General features: G+C 45.7%; 1 protein-coding gene across 3 annotated transcripts in view; it reads right to left on the bottom strand.

The window, feature by feature from the left end:
- The window catches only part of RAB7A (RAB7A, member RAS oncogene family), a 78,475-nt gene that overhangs the window by 52,337 nt on the left and 8,129 nt on the right, over nt 1-18,009 (bottom strand). The window contains exon 1 of one of the 3 annotated variants that reach the window (XM_030802101.1): nt 3,172-3,191. The exons of the other annotated variants lie outside the window; for them this stretch is intronic. The gene's annotated coding sequence lies outside the window, so the exon portion shown is untranslated. Of the gene's footprint in view, nt 1-3,171; nt 3,192-18,009 lie in introns of those variants that run through there. 3 annotated transcript variants of the gene reach the window in all.

Below are 18,009 nucleotides of genomic sequence, written 5' to 3'. Positions count from 1 at the left end.
TGGTAGAAATTGGTCAAAACAAAGAGGCTACAGGCCCCATGCAAGTCCAAAATCCAGCAGGGCATTTAAATCTTAAATCTCCAAAATGATCTCCTTTGACTCCATGTCTCACATCCACGTCACACTGAAGCAAGAGGTGGGTTCCCATGGTCTTGGGCAGCTCCACCCCTGTGGCTTTGCAGGGTACAGCCTCCCTTCTGGCTGCTTTCACAGGCTGGTGTAGAGTGTCTGCAGCTTTTCCAGGTGGATGGTGCAAACTGTTGGTGCATCTACTATTCTGGGGTCTGAAGGATGGTGGCCCTCTTCTCACAGCTCCACTAGGTAGTCTCCCTGTGGAGAGCTCTGTGTGGGGGCTCTGTCCCCACATATCCCTTCCACACTGCCCTAGCAGAGGTTCTCCATGAGAGCCCCGCCCCTGCAGTAAACTTCTGCCTGGACATCCAGGCATTTCCATGCATCCCCTGAAATCTAGGCAGAGGTTCCCAAACCTCAATTCTTGACGTCTGTGCACTCGCAGACTCAACACCACGTGGAAGCTGCCACAGCTTGGGGCTTGCACCCGCTGAAGCCGCAGCCTGAGCTCTACATTGGCTCATTTCAGCCATGGCTGGAGCGGCTGAGACGCAGGGCACCAAGTCCCCAGGTTGCACAAAGCACAGGGACCCTAGGCCTGGCCCATGAAACCATCTTCTCCTAGGCCTCCAGGCCTGTGATGGGAAGGGCTGCCATGAAGACCTCTGACATGCCCTGGAGACATTTTCCCCATTGTCTTGGGGGTTAACATTCAGCTCCTCATACTTTCTGCAAGGGCTTGAATTTCTCCTCAGAAAATAAGTTTTTACTTTCTATTTCATTGTCAGGCTGCAAATTTTCCTAACTTTTATGCTCTGCTTCCCTTATAAAACTGAATGCCTTTAATAGTACCCAAATCACCTCTTGAATACTTTGCTGCTTAGAAATTTTGGCTGGCCAGGCACGGTGGCTCACACCTGTAACCCCAGCACTTTGGGAAGCCGAGGCAGGTGAATCATCTGAAGTCAGGAGTTCGAGACCAGCCTGGCCAACATGGTGAAACCCCGTCTCTACTAAAAACACAAAAATTAGCTGGGCGTGGTGGCGGGGCGCCTGTAATCCCAGCTACTCAGGAGGCTGAAGCAGGAGGATCACTTGAACCCAGGAGGCAGAGGTTGCAGTGAGCTGACATCGCGTCATTGCACTCCAGTCTGGGCAACAACAGTGAGACTCTGTCTCAAAAAAAGAAAAAGAAATTTCTTCCTCCGGATACCCTAAATCATCTCTCTCAAGTTAAAAGTTCTACAGATTTCTAGGTCAGGGGCAAAATGCCACCAGTCTTTTTGCTAAAACATAACAAGAGCCACCTTTGCTTTAGTTCCCAACAAGTTCTTCATCTCCATCTGAGACCACTTCAGCCTGGTTGTCCATATCGCTATGAGGCTTTTGGTCAAAGCCATTCAACAAGTCTCTAGGAAGTTCCAAACTTTCCCACATTTTCCTGTCCTCTTCTGAACCCTCCAAACCCTTCTAATCTCTGCCTGTTACCCAATTCCAAAGTGGCTTCCACATTTTCGGTTATCTTTTCAGCAGCACCCCACTCTACTGGTACCCATTTACTGTATTAGTCCGTTTTCATGCTGCTGATAAAGACATACCCATGACTGGGCAATTTACAAAACAAAGAGGTTTAATTGGACTTACAGTTTCACATGGCTGGGGACGCCTCACAATCACTGCAGAAGGCAAGGAGGAGCAAGTCACATCTCACATGGATGGCGGCGGGCAAAGAGAGGAGCGCTTGTGCAGGGAAACTCTCAATAGCCATGAGATCTCATGAAATTTATCCACTATCATGAGAACAGCACAGGAAAGACCTGCCCCCATGATTCAATTACCTCCCACTGGGTCCCTCCCACAACAAATGGGAATTCAAGATGAGATCTGGGTGGGGACACAGCCAAACCGTATCAGTCACCATCTAGCAGGGTCTCACCTTGTCTGGTGAGGAGACACTTATTTACAATTACAGGGTCTTCAAGATCATCGGCCAGGGTAGCTTCGCTAAGGTGAAGCTGGCCTGGCATATTCTGACTGAGACCCAGGTAGCCATGAAGGTCATCCACAAAGCTCAGCAGAGCTCCTCCAGCCTCCAGAGACTATACCAAAGTGAATATATATATATATATATATATATATATATATATATATATATTCAGTATAATGAAGGTCCTGAATCACTCCAATACCAGCAAACTCTCTCAAGCAACCAACACAACAGAAACATTATATTTAGTCCTGGAATGTGCCAGCAGAGCAGAGCTATTTGACTACATCCTAGAGTATGGCCACAGAAGGGAGAAAGAGACCTGAGGCCAGTTCCTGCAAACAGTATCTACTGTGCAGTATTGCCACCAGAAGAAACTGTCCACAGGGACCTGAAGCCAGAGAACTTCCTTCTGGATACCAATTACAACATAAAAACAGCAGACTCTGGCTTTGGCAGCAGGTTCACTGTTGGCCGGAATCTGGGCACATTTTGTGGGAGTCCCCTTATGCTGCCTCAGAACTCTTCCAGGGACAAAATTATGACCGCCCTTCTCCCTACCCCAGTGGATTTGTGGAGCCTGGGAGGCCTTCTCTACACCATGGTGACAAGGGTCTTGCCATTTGTCAGACAGACCTTTGTGGTACTGCAAGATGAGATACGTTACGGGAATTACAAAATCCCATTCTTCATTTCCTCAGAACTAGAAAGCCTCATGAACAAACTGCTTACCCTCAACACCAGGAAGAGGAACACAATAGGTTAGATTATGGGGCATCCATGAGTCAATAACGACCAGGGGATACTAAGGCCACACCAGGAGCCACTCCCTGATTACCAAGTCCATGGAAAGACACAGCTCACGGTATCCATGGGGTTCAAGGCAGACCACATCCAGAAGTCCTTGTTACGTTGGGAAAACATATATGACTACACCATGGCCACATGCCTAGTCCTGTGTATAGGAAACTGGAGGAAGGCTCCATCATGAGAGTGCAGCCCCTGCCTTCTGGGGGTCCCACCAATTCTTCCCCATTCCCCAAAGTATAGTCCACCTTCCCTGTCTACTCAAAGAGGAGGAGTCTAAGCTAGGCTGCCTTTCCCACCTTTACCTTGGTTACTTCTAAAAGTCAGCTGGCTGAGAAGACGAAGTGTTAGGGCAGAAGATCACCGGAAAAGCCACCATGCCTGCCAGTCCCTTACTCGACCTGAAAATGAGACCAATATTAACACAACCCCCTCCACTCAATGTACCAGCAGCAGTGGAGGAAACCCAGAAGGAGTCACCTGTCCCCAACGATAATCTTAGGAACCAAATCCCTCCATGCTGAGCGACCAGATGATGTGTTCTGAGCCTCATACCTATGGCAAGTGCCAGGGCCAGCAGGGGGCCACTAGAACGTTTGTCAACTTCATCTTAAGAATGCTTTGCTGGCTGGGCACAGTGGCTCATGCCTGTAATCCCAGCACTTTGGGAGGCAGAGGTGGGTGGATCATTTGAGGTCAGGAGTTCAAAACCAGCCTGGCCAACATGGTGAAACCTCGTCTCTACTAAAAATACAAAAATTAGCTGGGCGTGGTGGCACGTGCCTGCAATCCCAACTACTTGGGAGGCTGAGACAGGAGAATTGCTTGAGCCCAGGAGGCGGAGGTTGCAGTGAGCCAAGATCGCACCACTGCATTCTAGCCTGGGAGACAGAGCGAGACTCGTCTCACAAAACAAAACAAAACAAAACAGAATCCTTTGCTTCCTGCAGGCCCAAAGACCCACCACACAGCTAGAAATAAAGTGGCACCAATGGACAGTTGAGGCCAAGAAATAAACCAAGTATCTGGGGTGGCTGAGATTCATTTTCTTTTCATTTCTTTATTTCATTTCATTATTTCATGGAGTTTTGCTCTTCTTGCCCAGGCTGGAGTGCAATGGTGTGATCTCAGCTCACTGCAACCTCTGCCTCCCGGGTTCAAGCAATTCTCTTGCCTCAGCCTCCCAAGTAGCTGGGATTACAGGCATGCACCACCATGCCCAGCTAATTTTGTATTTTTAGTAGAGACGGGGTTTCTCCATGTTGGTCAGGCTGGTCTTGTACTCCCGACCTCAGGTGATCTGCCCACCTCGGCCTCCCAAAGTGCTGGGATTACAGGCGTGAGTCACCGCGCCCAGCCTATTATTTTTTAAGAGACAGGGTCTTGCTCTGTCACCCAGGCTGGAGTACAGTGGCAGGATCATAGCTCACTGGAATCTCAAACTTCTGGGCTCAAGCGATCCTCTCGCCTGATCCTCCCAAGTAGCTAGGGCTACAGATATACAACAACAAGCCTTTTTTTTTTTGTAGAGATAGAGTATTGCTATGTTGCTCAGGCTGATTAAACTCCTGGCCTCAAGTGATCTTTGCCCTTCGGCCTCCCAAAGTGCTGGAATTACAGGCATGTGAACCACTGAACCCAGCCTATTATGTTTCAGTTAATCTGATTTTTAATTACCAGATCATAATTTTATACATTTACGGGTACCATGTGATGTTTAGATATATGTATACAATATGGAATGATTAAGTCAAGCTAACTAACATATATCTATCACCTCAGAAAAACAATTACCACGTGATATCACCAATGTGTTCAATCTTAAAAAGTTGAATCCCAACCCGGTCAATACAGTGAGACTGCATCTCTACAAAAAATAAAAGTAACCAGGTGTGACAGTGTAGGCCTATTGTCCCAGCTCATTGAGAGGCTGAGGCAGAAGGATCACTTGAACCCAGGAGTCCAAGGCTGCAGTGAGCTATGATTGAGCCACTGTGCTCTAGCCTGGGTAACAAAGCAAGACCCTGTCTCTAAAAATTAAAGAAAAATGTAAAAGCTAAAAACAAACAGTTGAACCCACAGATGTAGAGAGTAGACTGATGGTGAACAGAGGCTGGGGTGGTGGGAGAGAGAAATAATGGAGAGTTGTTTATCAAAGGGTACAATGTTTCGGATAGGAGGAATAACTTTCTAATCTACTGCACAGCAGGGTGACTACAGTCAGTAATATATATTTGGACATTTCAGAATATCTGAGTCTATTTCAAATGTCTCCTTGCATTTAGAATAGAAAGCAACAAGATCGCGAGCTCCATGGATCCTGACAATACGGCATGGCAGGTCAGCCAGGCATGGACTTAAATAGGTGCCAGGGGGCGCTGGTCAAGAAGCCCACGTTGCTGTGTGACCAGCACACCCAGCTCAGAGGACTCAACCAGCAGAGGATGGATGTGTGCAAACTGCCAACGAAGTCTCTGCATGGGATTCAAGTCAAGAGGACAACTGGCACCCTTGTGGCCTTCAAAAGTATCCTATTCAAAGTAAGGGGTGAGCCCCTCCATCCCACCGGGGGCAATGTCAGAGCCTGGACTGTGTTTCCTGGAACATTTCTCCCCTTCCCTGCTCTTCTGTGTCCTTTCTTAATAAAATGGTTCTCACCCGGGCCTGGTGGCTCAGGCTGGTAATCCCAGCACTTTGGGAGGCTGAGGCAGGTGGATCACTTGAGGTCAGGAGTTCGAGACCAGCCTGGCCAACATGGCGAAACCCCGTCTCTACTAAAAATACAAAAATTAGTTGGGCGTGGTGGCACGCGCACCTGTAATCCCAGCTACTTGGGAGGCTGAGATGGGAGAATGGCTTGAACCAGGGAGGCAGAGGTTGCAGTGAGCTGAGATCATGCCACTGCACTCCAGCCTGGGCAACAGAGCAAAACTCTGTCTCAAAAAAAAAAAAAAAAAAAGATGGTTCTTAATAAACTACCATTTCTTCCAAATTTTACAGTACAATTCAAACTCCAGAAAGACGGGTCGCAACTAATTTTGCTGTTTTGCACCCTCCCTGCACAGAACTGGGGCAGTGCATACCCTAGTTTAGGCAACAGGTAGACACGTAGTACTTGAAGTCAACCAGAAAAATTTAATGAAAAAGTGACTTCAGAGAAGTATCAAGGAAACCCCAACAGCAAAAAATTATTACAAGTGGCTCTGAGCCAAATGCAAGGCAGAAACACACACATTGTATGTGACCTCACACTGACATTACCTGGTTAGCTTTTCACAAGGACCAATGGCAACTTTAAATCCTGTGGGCCTATGTTAATTGGGCCAAAAGGTCCACAATAGGATGAAGAAATCTTGGGAACCAGGCTGTGTTGGGAGCTATACAAGTGGCATGGGTGTGGTCCCCAAAGCAGCTTAGCAGATCACTTGGCTGAGCTGCTGAGGTTCCCAACTGGATAATGAAGGAGTGTGGCCTTTCCACTGTGATGTTTTCTTTTTATTACAGTGGAATGTAGTCAATAATAATGCATATTTCAAATAATAATGTATCATATTTCAAAATAGCTAAGAGAATAAATTTCAAATGTCTTCCAAATGGATCAGTCCCTCTAAGAGGCCTGACCCAGGTATGGGCCCTTTTGTCTGCTCAAATCTATTGGTGAACCCTTCTAATAAAGTTTTCATCTCAGTTGTTGTACTTTTATGCTCCAGAATTTCTGTATAGTTCCTTTTTATAATTTCTATCTTTTTGAGACTGGGTCTCACTCTGTCACCCAGTGGAGTGCAGTGATGTGACCATAACTCAATGCAGCCTCCATGCCCAGGGCTCAAGTGATCCTCCCACTCTAGCCTCCCGAGTAGCTGGACTACAGGCATGTGCCATCAAACCCGGCCAATTTTTTTTTTTTTAAGAGAAAGAATTTGGCCGGGTGCAGTGGCTCACACCTGTAATCCCAGCACTTTGGGAGGCCAAAGCAGGTGGATCATCTGAGGTCAGGAATTCAATACCAGCCTGGCCAACACAGTGAAACCCCGTCTCTACTAAAAATACACAAGTTAGCTGGGTGTGGTGGTGGGCGCTTATAAACCCAGCTACTTGGGAGGCTGAGGAGGAGAATCACTTGAACCCAGGAGGTGGAGGTTGCAGTGAGCCGAAATCGCGCCACTAAACTCCAGCCTGGGAGACAGAGCAAGACTGTCTCAGGAAAAAAAAAAAAAAAAAAAAGAGAGAGAAAGAATTTTGTCATGTTGAATAGGCTGATCTTGAACGTCTAGGCTCAAGCAATCCTCCCATCTTGGCCTCCCAAAGTGCTGGCATTACAGGCGTGAGCCACTGCACCCAGCTTCTTTCTTGATTTTGTTCAGAGACTGTATTTCTGCTCTCCTTTAGTTCTTCGACTGTGGTTCCTTTAGTCCACTGAGCATATTGCTGACAGTTGCTTTAATGTCTTTGGCTAGCAATTCCAATGTCTGGGCTTCCTCAGGGATGGTGTCTGTCAATTTTTTTTTCCTGTGAATGGGCCACACTTCCGTGTTTCCTTGTTATGTTTTCTAATTTTCTGTTGAGACTGTTTTGTTCAATTCAGACTGCTAACATTCCTGCAAAATCCCTGAAAATAAAGACTGGCCCAGTGGTCCACTCTTAATCGTGAAAATTAATTAACCCCCTCTTTATCTGTTAAAATTAATAAGGCAGAAAAGAAACATGTGTGGCAAAAGAAACATTTTTAATGTATGCAAAACCTGGGACATTCCTATGGAACTGGGAATAACATTCCACCAGGAATGATAAATCTAATTTGCCAAAGTTAGACAACAGTTAACATAAAAATCCATCTAAATTGCAGATTATGAAGTGACTGTATGTTCAAATACTGCACAAAAAAAAAAAAAAAACAACAGAGAAGGCAAAACACGAAATGCTTAGAGCCTTCATGAGCCTAATTAAAAATCTAATACTTGCAGCCCAACATGGTGACTCACGCCTGTAATTCCAGTACTTTGGGAGGCCGAGGCAGGCAGATCACCTGAGGTCAGGAGTTCAAGACCAGCCTGGCCAACATGGCAAAACCCTATCTCTACTAAAAATACAAAAATTAGAAGGCAGGGAGCAGGGCTGAGGCATGAGAATCGCTTGAACCTGGGAGGTACAGGCTGCACTGAGCTGAGATTGCGTCGCTGCACTCCAGCCTGGGTGACGGAGTGAGACTGTCTCCAAAAACAAACAAACAAAAAATCCAATGCTTGCTTTCCAAGGTCTTCTTTTAATCCATTACATAAGCCAATAGGTATACAAGGATTAAGAGATATGTACTAATGGCCAATGCCATACCAAACCCAGGGCTCCTTGGGGGCCAGGAACCAGATTTTTTACCATTTGTATAGATACTGTCTTGCACAGGGCCTGGGACATGGTAAATACTCAAAAACCTCCTGAGTAACATTCATTTACACAGTATTTTTCCCAGATACATTGGGAGGGGAAAAAATTAGCTCCTTCACTCTGCTGAGGCACCTTAGGAAAGGCTCCCTCTAAATTTCTTTTTCTCCTTCTTTTTTGAGACAGAGTTGCTCTGTTGCCCAGGCTGAAGTGCAGTGGCCCCATCTCAGCTCACTGCAACCTCCCCTTCCTGGGTTCAAGCGATTCTCCTGCCTAAGCCTCCTGAGTAGCTGGGACTACAGACATAAGCCACCACATCTGGCTAATTTTTGTATTTTTAATAGAGACAGGGTTTCGCCATGTTGGCCAGGCTGGTCTCAAACTCAGGTGATCCACCTGCCTTGGCCTCCCAAAGTGCTAGGATTACAGGCGTGAGCCACCGCGCCCAGGCTCCCTCTAAATTTCTTGATGAGTGAGTCTGCTAGACACAAGATGACTAAGGGACAAAGGCTAGAAAGAGCACCGATTAATCAGAAGTAAACATGTATTTGAGCCCAACTTCAGCAGAGTTCTAAGAAAGATGGAAAACTGCCTAGCTTATCACAATAAATCATGAAGTAGGCCAGGCACACTGGCTCATGCCTGTAATCCCAATACTTTGGGAGGCCGAGGTGGAAGGATCACTTGGTCCCAGGAGTTTCAGGCCAGCTTGGACAACACAGCGAGACCCCATCTCTACAAAAAAAATTAATCGGGCATGGTGGTACACACCTGTGGTCCCAGTGAGAGGTGACAACGTGCTGGCGGCCCTCGCTCACTCTCAGCACCTCCTCGGCCTCGGTCTGCTCTGGCCATGCTTGAGGAGCCCTTCAGCCCACCGCTATACTGTGGGAGCCCCTCTCTGGGCTGGCCGAGGCTGGAGCTGCCTCCCTCTGCTTGCGGTGAGGTGTGGAGGGAGAGGCGTGGGTGGGAACTGGGGCCAGCGCGAATTCCGGGTGGGCGTGGTATCAGAGGGCCCCACACTCGGAGCAGCCAGCTGGCACCGCCGGCCCTGGGCAGTGAGGGGCTTAGCACCCAGGGCCCCAGGCAGTGAGGGGCTTAGCACCTGGGGCCCCGGGCAGTGAGGGGCTTAGCACCCGGGCCAGCAGCTGTGGAGGGGGCGCCAGGTCCCCCAGCACTGCCAGCCCACCCGTGCAAGTGCTCGAATTCTTGCCAGGCCTCAGCCGCCTCGCCGTGGGGCAGGGCTCCGGAACTGCAGCCTGCCATGCCCGAGCCCCCCTGCGGTGGGCTCCCATGAGGCCCGAGCCTCCCCGATGGGTGCCGCCCCCTGCTCCGTGGCACCTGGTCCCATCGACAGCCCAAGGGCTGAGGAGTGCAGGTGCGCAGCACGGGACTGGTGGGCAGCTCCACCCGCGGCCCTGGCACGGGATCCACTAGGCAAAGCCAGCTGGGCTCCTGAGTCGAGTGGGGACTTGAAGAACTTTTATGTCTAGCTAGAGGATTGTAAATGCACCAATCAGCACTCTGTGTCTAGCTAATCTAGTGGGGACTTGGAGAACCTTTATGTCTAACTAAAGGATTGTAAATACACCAATCAGCACTCTGTATCTAGCTCAGGGTTTGTAAACGCACCAATCAGCACCCTGTGTCTAGCTCAAAGTTTCTAAATGCACCAATCAGTGCTCTGTGTCTAGCTAATCTAGTGGGGACTTCGAGAACTTTTACATCTAGCTAGAGGATTGTAAATACACCAATCAGCACTCTGTCTCTAGCTCAGGGATTATAAACACACCAATCAGCACCCTGTCAAAACGGACCAATCAGCTCTCTGTAAAATGGGCCAATCAGCAGGATGTGGCTGGGGTCAGATAAGGGCATAAAAGCATGCTGCCTGAGCCAGCATGGGCAACCCACTCGGGTCCCTTCCACACTGTGGAAGCTTTGTTCTTTCGCTCTTTGCAATAAATCTTGCTGCTGCTCACTCTTTGGGTCTGCACTGCCTTTATGAGCTGTAACACTCACTGCGAAGGTCTGCAGCTTCACTCCTGAGGCCAGCGAGATCACAAACCCACTGGGAGGAATAAACAACTCTGGACAGGAGGAATGAACAACTCCAGACATGCCGCCTTAAGAGCTGTAACACTCACCGCGAAGGCCTGCAGCTTCACTCCTGAAGCCAGTGAGACCACGAACCCACCAGAAAGGAAGAAACTCCAAACACGTCCGAACATCAGAAGGAACAAACTCCGGACACACTATCTTTAAGAACTGTAACACTCACCGCTAGGGTCCGCGGCTTCATTCTTGAAGTCATTGAGACCAAGAACCCACCAATTCCAGACACACTAGCTACTCAGAAGGCTGAGGTGGGAGGATCACCTGAGCCTGGGAGGCCAAGGCTGCAATGAGTCGATGAGTCGTGATTGCACTACTGTACTCCAGCCTGGGTGACAGAGCAATGCCCTGTCTCCAAGGAAAAAGAAAATGTGTGTGTGTGTATGTGTGTGTGTATGTATGTGTGTATGTGTGTGTATGTATCTGTGTACATATATATATAAAACAAAACAGATGCAAGTAAGACAGTAGTACTGTCCCACAAGAACGAAACAGAAGGGCTAAAAAAAAAAAAAAAGACACAGCCAGGCATGGTGGCTCAAGCCTGTAATCCGAGCACTTTGGGAAGTGGAGGTGGGAGGATTGCTTGAGAGTAGGAGTTCAAGACCAGCCTAGGCAACATAGTGAGACACCATCTCCATTTCATAAATCTATTTAAAATAAAAAAAAAAAAGACATGGAAGTAGGAAATATACTGTGTGATAAAAAAAATTTCTAGTCAATGAGAAAAGATAATACAATAAAATACTGGGAAAACCATGCATTTGGGAAAAGATTCTGACATATTATACCTGGCTAAGTACTAGAATTACTAGAAGAAAATATTGTTTTTATTGTCCTGGGGGTGGGAAAGGCCTAAGCATAATATGAAACACAGAAAATGAACTGACAGATGTGACTACAGAAAAGTTTCTATGTTACAAAAACATGCCATCAGCCAAACAAGACCAAGTGATACAAGCCAGGAACAATGTTTGCAACATGAAAAGGATCAAAATTCTTGCCATATAAAGTTTATAAACTGGGAGAAAGGTGAGGTCCAAGAACCTCACATGGGCTTTAGAGAACAAAAGCCAATTCACAAAAGACTATAAATGTACAAAAGCAGAAAGTGAAAGTTAAAAAAAATTTAAGTATATATAAAAAAATGTAGTTAATATTTTTTCAAAAGTTTAATCTATCAAAGAAACACGAGCCTTTTTTTTTTTTTTTTTTTTTTTGAGACATCTCCCTCTGTCACCTAGGCTGGAGTACAGTGGAATTATCATGGCTTCCTGTAGCCTCAACCTCCTGGGCTCAAGTGATCCTCCCCTGAACCTCCCAAGTAGGTGTGACTACAAGTATGTGCCACCACACCCAGCTATTTTTTTTTTTTTTAACTTTTCTTAAGACAGGGTCTTACCATGCTGCCTAGGCTGGTCTTGAACTCCTGGGCTCAAGCGATCCTCCCACCTTGGCCTCCTAAAATGCTGGCATTACAGGCGTGAGTGACCCACCAGGCCTGGCCAAAACACAAGCCCTCAACAATGAGACATCATTTAAATTTTTCCCATTCATTAAACTGGCAAAGATTAAGAAAACTGACAATTGACAACTATATAAATGAAATTCTCAAACTACAAAATGTAAAGTATACAACCTTCCTGAAGGCTATATGGCAATGAAAACCAAATTTTAAGTATGTATACTCACTACATCTTAAGGAAATTATTAGATAAGTAGGAAAATATAAATATTAAATACTTTTCTTTCTCTGTTGCCAGGCTGGAGTGCAGTGGCACGATCTCAGCTCACTGCAATCTCTGCCTCCCAGGTTCAAGCGATTCTCCTGCCTCAGCCTCCAGAGTAGCTGGGATTACAAGCGCATGCCACCACACTCAGCTAATTTTTGTATTTGTTTTAGTAGAGATGGGATTTCACCACGTTGGCCAGGATGGTCTTGATCTCCTGACCTCGTGATCCATCCATCTCGGCCTCCCAAAGTGCTGGGATTGATTGCAGGCGGGAGCCACTGTGCCCAGCCCTTTTTTTGTTTTTGTTTTTTTTGAGATGGAGTTTCACTCTTGTTGCCCAGGCTGGAGTGCAATGGCACAATCTCAGCTCACTGCAACCTCCGCCTCCCAGGTTCAAGCAATTCTCCTGCCTCAGCCTCCCAAGTAGCTGGGATTTACAGGCGTGTGCCACCACGCCTGGCTAATTTTGTATTTTTAGTAGAGACAGGGTTTTACCATGTTGGTCACGCTGGTCTTCAATTGACCTCAAGTGATCCACTCGCCTTGGCCTCCCAAAGTGCCGGGATTACAGGCGTGAGCCACTGCGCCCGACCCTTTTAAATACTTTTCTTAAAGAGCTGGAAATAACTGAAATGTTCATTTAGAGGATTGTTAAATTATGATCAATATTATACAGTCATTAAAAATTGTACTTACAAGAAAAGCTGACTATATGGTTAAATTTTTAAAAAGCTAATTGCAGAAGAGTATGTATTTTATAATCTCACTTAAGTTTTATAAAAAATAAACATTTTGAATTATAGTCATCAAATTATCCAGAATGATAGAAAAACACTGTTCACTTTAAGACTTTTTTTTTTTTTTTTTGAGACGAAGTCTGCTCTGTTGCCAAGGCTGGAGTGCAGTGGCGCGATCTTGGGTCACTGCAACCTCTGCCTCTCAGGTTCAAGCGATTCTCCTGCCTTACCCTCCTGGGTAGCTGGGATTACAGGAGCACACCACCACGCCCAGCTACTTTTTGTATTTTTGGTGGAGACGGGGTTTCACCATGTTTGTCAGGCTGGTCTCGAACTCCTGACCTCAGGTGATCCGCCCGCCTCAGTCTTCCGAACTGCTGAGATCATAGGCGTGAGCCACCACTCCCGGCCCACTTTAAGACTTTTATACTGCTTCTGTAATTTAGAAACGAGTACACATTTTAAAAAAAAATCTAACTGCCTACCAGTGCCTCTTGCCTCTCAGAAATGAATGGGCAAAGCTCCATATACTCAATGGCTAACAGGGTCCTTAAAGTTTCTGATGGTGTCATCTAACCATTTAGGATGTTGCAAAAGCCACAACAGTATGTCCAAGAGTCAGAGAATGTCAAAATACGAAAGGATCTTAAGGATTACCCATTACCCTTGTTTTTCAGAAATGGAGACTAAAGCTTAGTAACAGACTTGACAGCCATACTATGGCCTTGCTTAAGAAAGCTTCTACAATCCTACAGCTTCTGACACACTGATTTCAAACAATGTGAAGAATTTACAGGCATTTTTTTTTCCAACCAGGTATGACAACAGATGTATTGCACATGTATCTATCAAAGGCCATTTGAGAAACATCCATTTGGTTCTTTCTTTCAAATGGTTAACATTTGGGGAAAAATAGGTAAATCAGTCTAGGACTTACCCTTAAGGCCCCCTCCTAAGGTAGGAAAGATACATATACAAAATCCACAACTATAAGATAATCTGTGGCAAGCCCCAGGGATTTAGTAAAAAGAGAACAGTATGGATGGAAGTGGTCAAGAAAAGCTCTAAAAGTGGACTGGTACCTGAGTCAGGCAGGATGCCAACAGAGTACTGGAGCTAGAAAACAGAGATGAAGGGGAATTGGCAGGAATCAAGATAAAGGAAGTAGGGAACAAAGTGTGGTAAGGAAAAGGTGAGTAAAGCAACTCAGAGGAACATGTGTCTTTATCAAAAAAACAAATCCAGGAAGGCAAGCTGGAGACCATTTGTGGAAAGCCTCAAAAAAGAAAAATGGAAAAACAGGGTTCTTGATGAGTAGTGGCTCACATCTGTAATCCTAGCACCTTGGGAAGCCAGGGTGGGCAAACTACTTGAGCCCAGGAGTTTGGGACCAACCTGGGCAATATGGGCAAGACCCTGTCTCTATCAAAAAAACAAAATTACCTGGGCATAGTGGCACAAAACTGTGAGCCCAGCTACTCAGGAGGCTGAGGCAGGAGGATGAGTTGAGCTCAAGAGGTCGAGGCTGCAGTGAGCTGTGTTCAGGCCACTATACTCCAGCCTGGACAACAGTGAGACCTTGTCTCAAAACATTAAAATATAAAATAAAAACAAGAACAAATCCTTAAAAAAAAGGGGGGGGTTCTAAAGACAGGGGAGACCTGGGCATGGTGGTTCATTCCTGTAATCCTAGCACTTTGGGAGGCCAAAATAAGGAGGATCACTTGAGGCCTGGAGTTTGAGACGAGCCTGGGCAACATGGTGAAACTCCATCTCTTAAAAAAAAAAAAAAAAAAAAAAAAACACTGCAAAAAATTAGCCAGATGTGGTGGCATGTGCCTGCAGTCCCAGCTACTGGGGAGGTTGAGATGAGAGGATCACCTAAGCCTGGTGAGGGCATGGCTGCAGTGAGCCATGATGGCACCACTGCACTGTAGCCTGGGTGACAGAGTGAGACTCTGTCTCCAAAAAAAAAAGAGAGAGAAAGATAGGTGGCTCACACATGTAATCCCAGCACTTTGGGAGGCTAAGGCAAGCGGATTGCTTGAGCTCAGGAGTTCCTGACCAGCTTGGGCAACATGGTGAAATCCCATCTCTATCAAAAATATAAAAAATTAGCTGGGGCATGGTGATGCACACCTGTAGTCCCAGCTACTTGGGAGGCTGAGGTGGAAGGATCGCTTGAGCCTGGGGGGCAGAGGCTGCAGTGAGCTGGGGTTGCATCATCACTGTACTCCAGCCTGGGTGACAGAGCATGACTCCATCACAAAAAAAAAAAAAAAAAAAAAAAGAGGCCGGGCGTGGTGGCTCACACCTGTAATCACAGCACTTTGGGAGGCTGAGGCAGGCAGATCACAAGGTCAGGAGATCGAGACCATCCTGGCTAACACGGTGAAACCCCTTCTCTACTAAATATACAGAAAATTAGCCAGATGCATGGTGGCGGGCGCCTGTAGTCCCAGCTACTCGGGAAGCTGAGGCAGGAGAATGGCGTGAACCCGGAAGGCGGAGCTTGCAGTGTGCCGAGATCGCGCCACTGCACTCCAGCCTGGGTGACAGAGGGAGACTTCATCTCAAAAAACAAAAAAACAAAAAAATGTGATTAGTGAGTAAAGACGGGCAACACAGTATCTATAACTAAGCTCTTTTTAGCATTTAAATTACCAGCTGATTTGTAGAACGAGAACCTGCAAATGAGAGTTATTTCCCCCAATAGCTATTACATATTATAAGCCAAGTATGATACTAGTGCTATTTCCCAAATATTTCCAACTCTGTGCCTTCCAAGTCCACACATGTAGGATCACACTTGATTCCTTGTGTGGTGTGACTCATTTTGGCCAATGAACCATAAGCAGAAGTGACATGAAATAATGTGTCATTCCTGTGCTGGAATTTAACTGTAGGAACAAGAGCCTCCAACAGTTCTTTTTCTCTTTACCAAGACAGCCAGCAATACTCCTATCACGGCTGCTCCTTTTGGAATAAGAATGATGCAGAGCCTCTAGAAAACCCATGCTCTTTTTGACCATTTTGAGGTTATTGGTTACTACAGCATAACCTAGCTTATTCTGTCTGATAGTGCTTGAAGATTCACCACCTGAAAATTTAAATTTCAAAAGAAACAGACAAGTCTGAAATCTCTCTTTTAAAAACATTTAAATAAAACTGAATGATAAAATTTACAAAGGCTGCTCTTCCACAGAAGATGCTATTATTCTTTTGCCATTATTAAAGAATTATCTGTCCACTTGGAATACTGGATGCTAGTCCCAGTCTCACTAACACACAGTGGCTCCAAGATACTGAGCATGACCTTTTAGTCCATTTCCTCATCTGAAAAAAAAAAAAAATGACAAATCAAATGCTGCTTAAATTGTGAAGCTTAAACAAGGTAACAACCTCTATGAAATGTAAAGACATTGTTTATGTACTTTGCTCTGGGTATTGCATTCCTGCTGTGAGGGAAAAAGCAAAGGCAACTTACACAAAGAAGAGTCTCTTGGAAGGCAATTCTTGTGAAGAGGACTTCACTCCTGGATCAACAGATTATTCAATACGATGCACCACTGTTATCAAGCTTTCTAAACCCAGGTACTAAGCCAAAAGTTTAGTCTCTAACGAGAGACCAGGATGATTCCTGCCTTTTTTTCTTTTTGGTAAGGCAAACTGGAAAGCAGATAGCTAGTAAAACAGTTACATAAGAACTATTTTCGATAGCTGGAAGCTTTTGATATCAACCCTAGATTATCTCAGGCGTTTAACCAGTAAAACAGACTGCACATAAATTGCTAAGAGGAGCCCACAATGGGCTAGCTAAAGAGGAAAACCAAACTAACTGCTCTCTTCCTCTATCCCACCTCCCCCAACCAGCTCCCATGTTTAACTTTTCATTAAAGCCACTTCTGAAGAAGCAACTCTCTGAAAGTTTAAGCACAACACTTGCAGTACTTCAGTCCTAGCCCACTAAGCTCTTAATGTATGGTTTCTTTAGACAAATTACAACATCAAAGCCATTCCTCACCCATAACTGGGGTACTATCTGACTTAATTGTGAGGTTCAAGTGACAGGATTATGCCGTGTCTATTCCAGCATTACAGAGTGAAGTACCATTGGTTGAACTTAAATCCTCCAACAAGGGATTGCAATGCCTGCCCTTCCCACCAGGATCTGGTTTCCATTCATACAATCACTCCCAAATAAGAGCTACTGCAATCCCTACATCCATTCATTGACTTATGCCATTCCTTTCAACTATAATGGTTGCCCAACTCTCACCTGCCTACCAATTTATTTAAAAATCCACTCAACATGTCCCTCACCACCCCAGGCATTGAACAATTAACTCTAATAAACTAAATGACTCTCATCTGCCCTGTATTTACAATTATTCCTGAATAATTCCCCACAGGGGCCAACAGTGTTTTCTTACAGTAGAGAAGAAAAATCTGTTAAATGAACACAGAACACATAGTTCATCATTCAGGAAACCCACACATATTAACCACTGACCCAGAAGCATAACTTACATGCCATAAACGAACTGGAAAAAATTTAAACAAAAGTTTAGTAATATTTCAAGATCCATTCTAGAATAGTGATTCATCCCTGTCCTCAAGTGGCTTAGAGTTGAAAGACAGGCAAAGTCATGTAATATTATTTCAATCAAACTAAGGTCTATAATGGATACACAGAGCTGAAGATCATGCAGCCAAAAAGCTGGTGGTCAAAGGCCCACTAATATCTGAAGGGTTGGTCAGAATATGCAAAACAGACCTATTTCTAGCATATGTACGATAGAATGTGATATTTTAAGGGCTCAAGTGTCTGACCAAAAAAGAGAGTTGGAATGAAAGCACCATCTACTATGGCCAGATTTACACCCCACAGATTACTCTTTCATAGGCCAATCCCACCACCAGGAATGGAGTCCAGACTATAAAAGTAAGCTATGGGCAACTATGGAAGACTAACTGCTCATTCACTGGACTACTGGACTGAAGCGGTGCTTTCCTTTCTTTCTTTTTTTTTTTTTTTTTGAGGCAGGGTCTCATTCTGTCGCCCAGGCTAGAGTGCAGTGGTGAGATCTCAGCTCCACCTCCCAGGTTCCAGCGATTCTCATGCAACATCCACCTCCCAGGTTCAAGCGATTGTCACGTCTCAGCCTCCCAAGTAGCT

This window comes from Nomascus leucogenys, chromosome 21, assembly GCF_006542625.1.
Source record: "Nomascus leucogenys isolate Asia chromosome 21, Asia_NLE_v1, whole genome shotgun sequence".
In the NCBI taxonomy this organism is placed as follows: domain Eukaryota; kingdom Metazoa; phylum Chordata; class Mammalia; order Primates; family Hylobatidae; genus Nomascus; species Nomascus leucogenys.
Note: the sequence above shows the minus strand (reverse complement) of the source record. Positions and strands in the feature narration are given on the sequence as shown.